The following is a 13,060-nucleotide window of genomic DNA, read 5'->3' as shown; positions in this document are numbered from 1 at the left end:
TATTTCTGTTTTTTATTTGACAAAATGCAAGGAATCAAATAATTAGGGACATCCTTGCCTCTTGATAATTGTACACTGCTGCAGTAAATCATAACAGACTCCAGTAAGTTCACATGGCCGAGAGTGTGTGGCGATGCTGGTGGCTACTGTAGGGAGTAAAAGGAGTGTGCTAACTCTGTATGCAGCTCAGAAACCACCCTGAATACTGAATATCAATGACTTGTAGGTGACCGAGGTTCCGTGTAAAGTATACAGCAATGCCTCGCGCAGAGGGGCAAATGGTAATTTTTATGCAGTAGTAATGGGAATGCTGATGTTCGTGATTGCACTGCAGCATGGCAAAACACTGCTTTGCAAAAAAAAAATAAAAAATCTAACCACCTCATAGCTTCCAAGAAACATCTGTCTGGCACTTCCGAAATATGTTCTTATTCATATCCAACAACATAACTAAAGATTAGAGTTCTGAAAATATTGCTCATCATAAGGTAGGACACCACTTTTCAGATTCTGATATTCAAAGTTATTGCATTGCCTTATTGTCTCTGACGCAATTGTTTCTTCTCTTGTCAACACCCATCCTGTTCTAGTGCGTATGATGTGAGCAGTTTGGCTCCCCGCTAGGATGTAGCCAACATTTAGTGAAAAGTGACGCATGCTTTTACAAAGTGATTGGTACGCAGCAAAATCATCACTGTTAATTAAACTCAGAGTGAAAAAAAAAGCAAACGCTGTGCCAGTGGTTATGAAAGTCCACATCCATCGGACTTGATTTAACTCTTTCGAGGTAGATAAGAAAAGCCACCTCACAGCAGCAGTATCTGCTGGCTGACTGAATAAACAACAAAACAAATGACTGTCACTCCAAAATCAACACTTACAGAATTAATGCCAGAAAAATGGATGTACTTTGTAGTGCAAATTTTATGAGAAAATACAGAGAATAAACTGAACTTAAAGCTGATGGAAAGACTAGAGTCCTTTTTAAACGGGGCTGCTTATCCCTAAAAATACTTCAGTTGTTTATTGCACATGCATTAATGCATTCAAGAGACAAATCCTTTTCAAATCACAGCATTTCCACAGCAATGTTGCTCTACCAATGATAATATTAACATACACCTGCAATTGTATTCAGCCCTTGGACTGGTCTTTTAAAGACTACAAAACAATTGTTAAAAAGGAAGCATCATCTAACAGGTATTGTCTTCACTTTACATTGATTAATCTCTCTTGATTCTGTTATACACTTGCTTTGTAAAATAAATCTTGTACCTTTTGTATCCTCACTGAATTACAAATCTACATTCTGTTATTAGTAAAGACAGAGCGAGAATTTTAGCAAGAGTGTGCATGGGAAATATAACGGATCAGCCACTGCAGCTCATTGCTGATACGGGATAGAGGCAGAAATAGCAAGGCCAATGCATTTCAAAAAGATTCATGAAGTCAGGATACAAAGCTTTGTCTAGATTATGCTGTGATTAGTTGAACCATTTCGGACTGACTCCATTTTATATGTTTTAACATATTTAAATATAAATGTAATAAATGAGGTTCCGGTGGAAACATTTTCTCCAGCTTCCTGAACGTCTTCACCAGTTTTCTCAAATTCCTTCAGCCTTTGGGGGGCAGTGTTGGTTCACGCCTCATGTTGGGGACTTTTTTTTGAAAGTGCTTACAACTACTTTATGGAGGAGGCAATGACTGAGCTGAAGAGAAGAGGCAGAGAAGTGTAGGAGTTTGAAGACATGTTGGGAAGAAGAAAGAAAGTGAGAGAAGCAGGAACGAGTGCAGACGCAAACAAAACGGTGGGCTGGGAAAAGAGGAGGAGTGCTAAGTTTGAAAGGCTGCATGATTATCACCATTAGTGTAAGGTGGTGATGCACATAAGTGTGATGCAGCAATGAGAAAGTTACCAATATTTGGTTGGCGTGACTTCCCTCCAACATAAATTAAGCATCATTAAAACAAGCTTCAATTTCATCCTTGTTTTATGTGTGGAAAGCAGCTATGACCAGTGACCATGAAGTAGAAAACAGCAATTTTGAGCGAAGGATCGCTTTTAGTTTGGTACATAAAAATAGCTCTCTCTGTTTATGGAGGCTATATATATATATACAGGAAAGTGTGGCAGTCACACTTAACCAAGCTCAATGCATTTCCTTCGCACCCTCTAACACCTCTTCCCCAATCCCTCTCTACCTCGTCCCTCAGTTAGTCCCCCCCTCATCTCTTCCTAGTCTCTCTCCTGTTGAAAGTCTCTTCCTCTTTTTCTCTCTGCTGTCTAAACCAGGTAGATGAGGCCCTTGATCAAGAGGAGGCATTTATGTCAGTGTCATGCTGTGGAGTTGATGTGGAATCAAGATACTCAGTAAAGTAATTCACTCCAAACAAACTAAATGTCACAGGCATCCTTATAATGCTTTGTCTTCAGAAGTAGGTCAAGGGGGATACACTGAAAATAATTCAGAGGCCTGTACTCATTTCACTTTTATGTAGATTATTTATTCAATACTTTTAAGTTAACAGAACTTAAAAAGTGTTATGGAACACAACAAGTGTATGAGTCAATTAAAAAGCAAGTCACTATGCAGTAAGTGTGTACAGTAAGTAAGTACGTCTTAATTTCAAAACAGCCCACCGAGCTGCAGCTAATCTTCAGTGTTGTAGCCTGTGGCAGATTGATGTTCAAATACATCCTCAGGACAAGATGTTAGACTGTTGCAGAGGGCCTCACACTCAAACCCCTCTTTTTGATGTTGAGCCCCGAGGAGGGAGGGGCTGGCTCAGATTTTCACTTTGTCATAATGTAACCTACTTTTCCGGGTAGTCACATGATCATCATGACAGAGAATAGTGGAACAAATTGCAGTAGCATCATGTATCAGTATCAGAAAGTTGAGTACATGCTGTACAGATTGTAAAGCCCTCAGTAATGATATTAAAGGCCTCAAAAACACATTTTCTCACTCAACTTCTTACATGAGTGATGTGGTTCCTATAAGGGCTGTATATAAGAAGTGGACGCAGTCGCCGCGACGTCACCCATTGGTTTGTGGACTGTGGTTATGAAGCCTCGAGTTTTGGCCATCGCCATCTTGTAATTTTGCGGTCGCCATCTTGTTTGTGACCATATTTGGACTGCGGGGGAGTGCTGAGAGACGCCATATACGACTCTAGTAGTGGTAGTATCTTGTCAATCACAAGGTAGTCCTGCCCAAAAGAATACCCTGCTTTATTGCCTATTTTATTCTAAACGTGATTCACTAAATGAACATTATGAGGTATTGATGAAGAGTTGCTGGTAAGTGTGCCTTGTCAGACCACTATCAATGAAGTCTGATTATACGGCACCCACACAGTCTTGTGTTTTAAGTGGAGCTAGTGTTGTGGCTCTAAGGATGGCAATGTAGGCAATCTGTTTTTATCATTTTGTTAAAAGCACCGAGTGCCGAAGCACAGCTTCACGGAGCTCACTGCTATCATGGCTGTCGACTCCAGTCTCGTTGAGTGTTAAACTCATAATAAATAATACCGTCCTCACCTGAACTTTTAACTTTAATTGTTATTCTTTTCAGTCATGGATATTAATAGTTAGTAGCTTTAATGCTCAGTAAAATGAGCTGGGTTATATCAGACAAAAAGGTGCCAGCATCTATTACAGTCGTTGGTGTTTCACTTTCACAGATTTTCAGTGTTACAAATGTATTAATGGGTCATACATATTGTATGAGCCAACATGGTTATACATGAATCAAAGGAAGGCGCGCCCAACTGAGTCTGAATGTAGAATGGATCACAGGTTACATATAAGTTACGTGTGGAGATGGAGAATTTCATGCAGATCATGACCTTTCTGGTTTGAAAGCTCCCAGGTTGTTCTAATGCAGGAGAATGACGACCTTTTGGCTTTGTCACGCTGTGGTAATGACTTTTCTTGAGAAACAACTATACAAACAAGCAAAGCAACATGACTGGAAGCAAAGGAGGCATGTAGATCACGTGGTGGTTTTAAACATCAGTCTGTATGCCACCATATGGAAATGAACAGAAATATAATTAGTGCTAGATATATGCAAAAAAATCCAATATGACGACAACCCACAGAGTGTTTCTCACCACAGAAGTAACTTTAAATAGGCCTCCTTAAAGCACCCTGTGCAGCTTTCAGGCGACTGTAATGAAGCCAATCACTTTTAATTTAGCTTCCCTGCATCAGCTCTGTGATGGTATAATTGGGTTACATAATTAACACTTGCAGGAAAACAAACCACAGAAGTTCTATCAGTGTCTTGCAGGAGGACGCGGAGCTAAGAGCTGTTGCTGGGGGTCTGATTAGGTTGGTTCTGCGACCATAGGGGGAGAGAGTGTATCAGCTCGCTGACAGCTCTCAGGCGACGCTGTGCCAGAACTAACAGGTGAAATGGTGAAAGGTGGAGTGGAAAAAAAGAGAGGAGCGGAAATGCAGAGAGCAAAAAAGGAGACTGAGGGAAAGGAAAAAAGCAGCAGATGAGATGAGATGAATGAAGAGATGGAGAGAAATGAAGCAAACAAAGATCCAATAGAATTAGAAGAAAGGAGATTAGAGGAGAGGGCAGAGGAGAGGAGAGGAAATGACTCCGTCCTAGGTGTAATTGGTATGAAATGTTATTTGCAAAAATAAATGTTTAAGCTTGAAAGGTTACCATCTGGTTCTGGACTGCAAGTGAAATTAATAAGGCCACTCGTTGGAATCACTCGCTCTTTCATGATTGTCCTTTTCCTTCTTTCATTCCTTCTTACTATTATTAGTTGCATGGTTACTCTCTCCAGATTCTAAGGTTTATCTTAACAAAAGATGACAAAGTTTAGTTTTAAAGTTACATTTTTTTGTTTTTGTCACAAGAGCGTGACACTCCAAACAAAACAGCTCTGAAATCAGTGTACTCATTAGTAAAGAGATGAACACTTATTAATAATGAATTTGCTTTATGCAATGCATAGCAGAGAAGCGGTTGAGGAAGAAGAAAGAGTTGATGAAATAGAATGCAAGGTCTTCATTAAGCGCTGTGACAGCAAACCTGCTTTCGATCTGCAGGGAGCGGGTGCTCAGGGACGGCCTGTGCTCCGAGGCGACGACATGTAGGAGAAGACTGTGGAATTTACTTTGAAGCTCGTCGAGACGCGGACTTGCAGCAGTGTTGGACAGACTCTCAACAGATTATCTAGGGGAAGAGAAAGAGAGCAGTCGTCAGTCTGACACTGCAGCAGGAAGCAGCCAATCAGAGTCCAATCAAAACTTCCGCTCTCGGGATAACACAAATATCTTACAGTAATTCACAAGTACAGACTGTAGAGATTCATTTCATCATCACTTCATCAGCAGTAGGTTTGCTGGGAAGGCAAAAAAAAGTTTGTTCAAGATCATGACTCCCCAGGTGTTTGAACTTTCCAGTTATGGCAGTCCTATCACTTCCAAACCAGAAGGTGTATCTGTCCCTCAGGTAAATATCCTAAAGGAACTTATAAAGAAACCATTTCTGCTGTTATTCATCCATTGAAGTATTGTTCCAGAGCTGTAGCTGACAGTTAGGACCTACAGCTAATGTTGGGCGGACATCAAAACTTTTGAACTGGTTTGATATTAGGCCACCGGATCGGACCGGTATACCACATTTTACCATTATGTGTTGCACTTGACTCGGCAGCCGAACCAAATCTCAGAGGAGCTGCTTGTCTCCAAATAGATGGAGCTAGAATAGATGGTCCAACTTAAAGGTCAACCCTGTGCCGAAGTTGTTGCTAACTTCGGGGATAACTCTCAAAAAACTTTAAGACACGGAAACTTGGCCTGGGTCTGGAGGAGTTGTAGTATTTATTCACCGACAAATGACAAACAGCTGAAACTCTCTCTCTCTCTCTTTCTCAATCGCACACTTTGAGGCTGGAGGCACTGGAGGCTTATGATAAACTGTCTGGCACAAACCCGTCTTGTCTCGTCACCCCAAAAAACACATGATTTTTCTTTTAAACAAACAAAATGTAGGCCGTATTGGTTTGCCAGAATGTGTCATCATGACAAATGCCGGTTCAGCCAGTTTGCATTAAACTGGATTACACTGGACTGGACCGTCAAAACTGGAAATTGACCCAACTCTACATACCGCATTAAGCTGACAAACACCAAACTATATGTGCTTACCCTCAAAAGTCCTAAAAACCTGACAGGAATGGTCTCTGAATCAAACAAACCTTTTCAGTACATCAAAATACCATCTCTATAGTAATGTATTGCTGCATGTGTTCCCTGCACTTTGCCTCTGTATTACCTATGTAGCTGTTAAAGGTAATACAACTACTTCTCATTCAGTGTCAGGGTAGTTACTGCGGTAGTTGACAAAACGTATTAACATTATATTTCACTGTTAGTTCAGCTTGCCTGTTTGGGAGTTAGGAATAACGGGTAGGCATGTGTGTGACTCTCTACCTATTTCTGGAGAGTGTGTGCCTTTGTAATATATTTTGTATTTGTATAAGGTTTGTGTTTAAACATACGTTTCTAAGTTCCTGTGTGTTGCTCATGAATCAAACGGCCGCGACTGTTCTGCGTGCTGTGGCAAATGGAGTCCGCTGAAACCAGCGTCAGGTTTACATCCGTCGGGGACGACTTTAGACCAATAATCTGCTTACAGACACCGGCGTGAAAAGAGACGGTGGGTGCTCGGAGACAGAGAGGAAGAACAATATTTCAGACTGATCAGAGAGAAGAGAGGATAGATTTAGCTTCCGCAAGAGAGATGGGAGGGTTTTATTTGGTGCCATTGTACTGGCAAGACAGAAATGATATGAACCCGGTGTAAATACACTGCATACCTTAAAACACACAATGAAACGTTGCATGTGTAAGATTGTGTTACTGTTTACTTACGCTATTGATCTACCAAATGATAATGTATGCAATGCATGTGTATGCATTGCTTTGTCAGCACGCCTCCCTCTCAGCGGTTGTCAGGCCTCATCATTGACAGACAAGGAAAGAGAGACTAACATCTTGCCCACTGTTGTCTCGGCCTTTATGTTAAAGATTGGAGCAGCATGCCATTAAGCTCGCCCTGGAGGGAGAGAGGGGTTCACAGCTTGCGCTTCAGCTCAACTCGCGCCAACATCATGACTGATTCAGACAAACTTTTATTTACCCATTAGTGCTGCGGTGAAGCTTATGTTGGATCAAGTGTGTGACTGGTTGTGTGTGTGTGTGTGTGTGTGTGCTGCTCTATCCAGCAGACTCCAACTGTTAACTAAGCATCATTCACTTATTCATCACGTAGTCCATCCATTTTCTTGTGACAGCCGACAGGTATGTGTCTTTCCTTCATTTATAAACTGGCCTTCCACCAGGGTATATATTACAGTATTGCTCTTGCTGCTCACTCTTGTGGCAGACGCAGGTGAAATGACCATTTAAAGTACTAATTGCAAAGGCCTAATTGTTAGTTTGTCCATATTATGGGCAATCAATTCAATGAAATCTAAAATTGAAATCCAGATATCTCCTTGACAGCGGGACTTTTACTTGCACCAAACTTTTCACACACACATCCACTTGCTTAGTTAGCTAACATTGATTGTCTCATTGGAATCACAGGTACTGGGCTGTGTATGTTTTGAGTTGAGACTTTTTGGGTTTTTCAGAATTTCCTGTTTAATGGTGCAATGTGTTCCATCTGGCCAGCATATCATTTCAAAACATTCAAATAATCATCAACAGAATGTGGAGAGGTTACTGTGCTGTCCTAAAGTCAAAGACATCTACGTATGTATTGTTTTGCAGAGATATTTACTGAAATGATCATGCTAACTGACTAGCCAAGGCCCTTACTTCCTTTAAACACCACTTGTTCTTCGAGAGGCAATAGTGAATCACCGTAGTGCCAGTCTACCCTCAGTCCAGAGGACAAAGAAGTACAGCTGCCCTGAGGGCTTTTCAATAATACATCTATGGTCCGTGTGCGTTTTTGATATATTTTTTTTATTGAATTATATCCAAAGTGGCAGAAAAGAGAAAACAAGGAGAGTACAGCATGCGGCGGCTCTGGAGGACGGACGGTGTGATTCCCATTTAACCTCTCCTCCTGGTGTTTTTCCACAGCAGTAACCAATTATAAGAGCTTCTCATCCTTCACGTCTTGCCACCATTCTCCACTGTAGCAGCTTCTAAAGCGTCTTTGATATTGTCAGTAGTGAATCAGCCAACATACTGATAATAACATTTCTAATCTTTCAAACGATCACTTTCTAGACCATTGGATGGGAACATTGTGAACAGACTCCACACAGATCAAAACACAACATGCTTATGCCATGTTTATAGTTATTTTTATGATTTAATGATGTGTTGACATGCTTAAATGCTCTTCAACCTAACGGAATTGTTTTTGTGCATAGATATATACACAAAAACAATTCCGTTAGGTTTAGGGAACGATCATGGTTTGGGTTAAAATTGCATCCATGTTAAGGTCAACGGACCGCCAATGCCATGGTTACAGTAATAGCCACTTGATCAAGGATAGGAAACAGCCGTGGAAGAAACCAACGTTGATGATTGGTGGAAAACGGAAAACGGACGGCAATCTCCTGTTGTAAAGTCTGATACTCTGTTGAATCATCCAGCCACCCTGACTCTGTTATGTCACACATTGACTACACGTTGATTGCTTTTTGTCTCTAAACATAGATGCTTCTGTGTGCGTGAGCATTAGATAAAGACAGACATTTGCAGTCATGCTAGGGCAGGGGGAAGTGTCCCAGAATATCCACAGTCACCCGCCGTTCTCCTTCTCTATTTGACCCATCTCCTCTTTTACTCCCCCAACCATGCCACACCCGCTAGGGAATAGAAGTATGAATACAATCGCTGCAGCAGCCTCGGAATCCTGTTTGAGGGGGAGATTTTCTCCATGGTTCAGTAAAAATATGTCTTGAGAGTCGCTACAAAAAGGGAAGTGTGAAGTCTTCCAAGCCAGTGTTAATGTGGGCACTTGGGTCTGAGAGCCAATGGCTCTATGTAGAGTGGGCTCCCCGGAGAGTGTGGCATTGACAGAAGTATCCAGAGTACTGAGAACAAGCACATCAGAGCCGTATCTAAGACGAGATTGAGGGTCTTTGGCCGCAGGGGATGAAATAAGGATGGTTTACAGCAGTGTACTGCACTCTAATATGTCTTTATGGGGACTCCAAGAAAATTACATATTTAAAGGACACGAGGACCGTGTTGTTGAAGCCGTAATAAGCAGCTTTAGGGAAGACTAACACTAAAGCATTACAGATTTTTTTATCAGGAGCTTGTATTTATAGGATCAATATCTAGTACAAACATGATGCATTGGCACATGGAAAAATTCACTCCACTTCCTGAGAAGTGTTTTTTTTTTTTTTTTTTAAGTTCGACATAAGAAAGTTTTTCCGCATTGGTGAAAGCTCAGCATACTGGAAGAAAATTGACCCAAGTTACCGTTAAGACTGTAATACCAAAAAAAGCTGAAAGGTGGAAATGTTATAACCTGAAGCCACAGTGTGTATGTGCATGTGTGTGTATCCCAGCTCCCTTGGTACAATGCTTCAAGGCTAAAACGTCAATTACTTGTGATGAAAAGAAGGCAAGAGAGGTGGAAAACCAAGACAAAATGCAGAGCTAAGGTGAAACGCGGTCAGGTGGAATCTATCGTGGTGCCGCCCCAGGCCTGGATCTCTACAAGATGTTTCTCCCTTATAACTCTACCCATCAGCCTGGAGTGCTGTCCCCCCCTTCAAGTGGCATGGGAATACTTTGTGTGTATGTGTTTCTCTCAGTGCGTGTAATTCTGCAGTCGCACAGAGGCAGAACGAGTTTATGCTTGAGCTTTGTCAGAGACACACAGGTACTGTTTGTAGGTGCACATGTCTGTCTGTAGTGTCAGGACAGTGCAACTGCAGATGTGCATTTTGCACGTGAGTTTATACAGGGACTCCGTCCATAATTGTGTGTTGTAATCTGTCCCAGTGTCTGCAGTACTGGTTGGGTTCAGATTGTTGGTTGAATTCTGGATTTGGTTCCAAATTGATAAATAGCTAAGTGAAGCTCTGAGAATCTTAAATCGCACATATTTTAATCAAATAATTAGATTAATTACTTGTATGAAAGCACTTTATTCGATAAATTACAAATTAATACTTAATTTGGCAACTCCTTAGTTTTAGTTCTTTGTTTATCTTTAAGTATTATTTAGCAATGTTGTGATTGATACAATCCTGAAGACTTTTAATAGTAATAAAAGTGATTATTGTAAGAAAAATATAAGAATAGTGAACAAAAAACATGATCTGTGGCTCCTCAGGTCTCTCTCTTCACCCCTGGATTAGAAAACTCAATAAGTAGATTCGATCCTGCATTTGGTTGGATGAAATGCTGTTGCTCCAGTCTGCATTATTAAGAGAAGCATGTGCATGTGTGTCTGTGCATGCATTAGTAATCTGTCAATAATTGTATTTGCAGTGATGAAGGGCTGACAACTTTCTTTCAGCTGCATTATCAGCGAACGTCTTCCTCACATCCTGTCCGGTCTGCCGAGTGTGATCATTTCTCCACACAAATAACGCTGGATATAATTATAGATAGCTATTGGCATATATTGCCAACAGAATTCTCCCGTGAGGGTGCAGACGAGGGTATTGGAATTGTTGAAACAAAAAAAGCACACAAGTCTTTCATCCCTGCTAGAAGTCACCTTGATTCTTGTTTATCTGGACAAAACACCCAGAGGATTGTTTGGTCGAGGCTAGTTTGGTTTGCCCTTTCGTTCAGATGGACAGGAATTAGAAACATGGTGGGATTTGCCATGCAAGCTGAACACTGCACTGTCCAAAATGTTGTTTTGCAAAAGTTAGTGGCATAAAACTGCAAAGGGCTTACTTGTATTGTGCTCAGGTTTTGCACACTCAACACCATATGTTTTTATTGGATTTGGAGTTTTTACTGAAGAAGTAATAACAATATGTTATTGTATATTATCCCAAAAAACCCCGAAACCTTATCTTTATAATGATTACTTTTTTTCCAAAGATAATATTTAATGCCTTCAGCAACACAGATTCAAGTATATTCACCTTTCTTTTAATGGGTGGCAAAAGTTTCAAAGGCAAATATCTCCAAACCTCATAAAGCCAAAAATGGCTAGACAGCACTATATGTGAGAAAACATTTTAGTTTTTTTGTGTTATTTGTGTGAACTGACCCCTAGCACGCCAACATACAGATGCAATTAAGAACGAAGTAAGAAGTGCTTATTTGTGCAGAAAAAAATAGGAGCCTTATTCAACTGTTGCATCTTCAAAGGGGTAAATAAACAAGCAACTGTTTCAGTAATTAATTGCAATAAGTAAAGTAGTCACAACATTAAAATAATCACAACGACAGAATGTTAACAGCAACTTCGGAAACAAACAGATGAAAAATAAAGTGAAGAATCCCCTGATGTGATGAATTACAGATGAGAGTTGTAATGTGAGAGAGGGCACGTGTGTGTGTGTGTGTGTGTGTGTGTGTATATTAGTGAGATGAGACATGATAAGTATGGTGAGAGATTTATTTTTTCTTGATAAACTGAGGAAAAACATCAAAGAGTCTGTTTCATCAGATACTTGATGAGTTCCTATTCAAAAAATGTGAGAGTTGTAGGTTCACTTATGGCTCACTCCCCTGTTCACCCCTTCATGCCTTGAAAACTCTGGGAAGACATACCAGAGCTCATGCTTATCGTGGCCATGAATTTTCACTTCAGTGAATATATCCATTATGATAGCTATTTTCAGTGCCGTGAGATTGAATATATGCACTGGTAGACACGCTTCTCAACCCGTACTGCGCATGGATAGTCTGTTCTGCCGTGCATGATGGCGCGCAAGGGTGATGACCTAAATAAGAATAGCAGATACATGTTTCAGTTCACACAGAGATGAACATGTTGTGAATTTTCAATTAGACTCTGCAGACTTTGGCGCGCGCGTTTCTTAGCTGCCATTCTCTTTGATTTACAGATTAGAGTTTCTCCTGTTTCTTTCACTAGAGTTTAGAGCATTTTATTAAAGCATTTACTAACATCGTGTTATCATTAGCAAATCATGAGGCAAAACTACCAGAAGCGATTGAGACCTTGATCCTGAAAAACTATTACCTCAGGGATATTTTTGCACTACAGTTTTCAAAATGAAGACCACATTGCATAAAACCTTATTCCTTCTTAAGGGCAATTGCCCTTACAAAGTTAAAAAGCAAGTTGAAAGTATTTTTTTCTTCCATTGATCTTTACTCTTTCCATCATCAGCCCATGATGGGAAACTCTTAGCTTTAGCCACTGGAGGGGTAGTAGGGAATCGAGACCTGCAACGATTAGTGGATTAAACACTTAGTTGATCAACAGAAAGATGATTTATTGTTAATTACAATTTATTGAAGGTGCAAATGAGATTGGAAGCATTTTGTTTTCCTCTCAACGTGGCAATGCCTGAGCCAGCGACTCGTAGCTAATGGGTCTTGCAGTTTAAAGAACGGAAAACATGACTGACAGAACTAACTGTGTTTACCTGAAAGGGAACTGGAGGGTGGTTGCTACGCTTCTGTGACGACGCCGCCGTCGGTCAAGATGGTGTTTTCAGCTGTAACCGCCGTATGAGAGCAGTGCTGAGCAGCGGCCTTAAGCTAACCACTGGGACATGCTCACGTGCACGAACATGCACCAAAAGCATGGGCTGGCTGCTTGTGCTTTTCACAGGGGAAGCTCAGATAACAACACACACAGAGGGAGACCTGTTCAGGTATACATTATTCCACTATATCTTTACATAGCAAATATTTGTGTGCTATTATATTGATATGTTGTTTATTGCTCCTTTAACTATATTTGATAATCGCCTAATAGTTTGGGTCATGTTGTCCGGGCAAAAACGGCTAAGATTCACTGGTCACAACTTCTTAAATGTGAACATTTTCTCACAATTTTATTCATGGTTAACTCAATATCATTGGGACTATTTATGACAA

The sequence above is a fragment of the Anarrhichthys ocellatus genome, unplaced genomic scaffold (assembly GCF_004355925.1).
Source record: "Anarrhichthys ocellatus isolate YVR2014 unplaced genomic scaffold, GSC_Weel_1.0 scaffold46, whole genome shotgun sequence".
NCBI lineage: Eukaryota > Metazoa > Chordata > Actinopteri > Perciformes > Anarhichadidae > Anarrhichthys > Anarrhichthys ocellatus.
The sequence above is the reverse complement of the archived record's forward strand: the minus strand, read 5'-3'. Positions refer to the sequence as shown.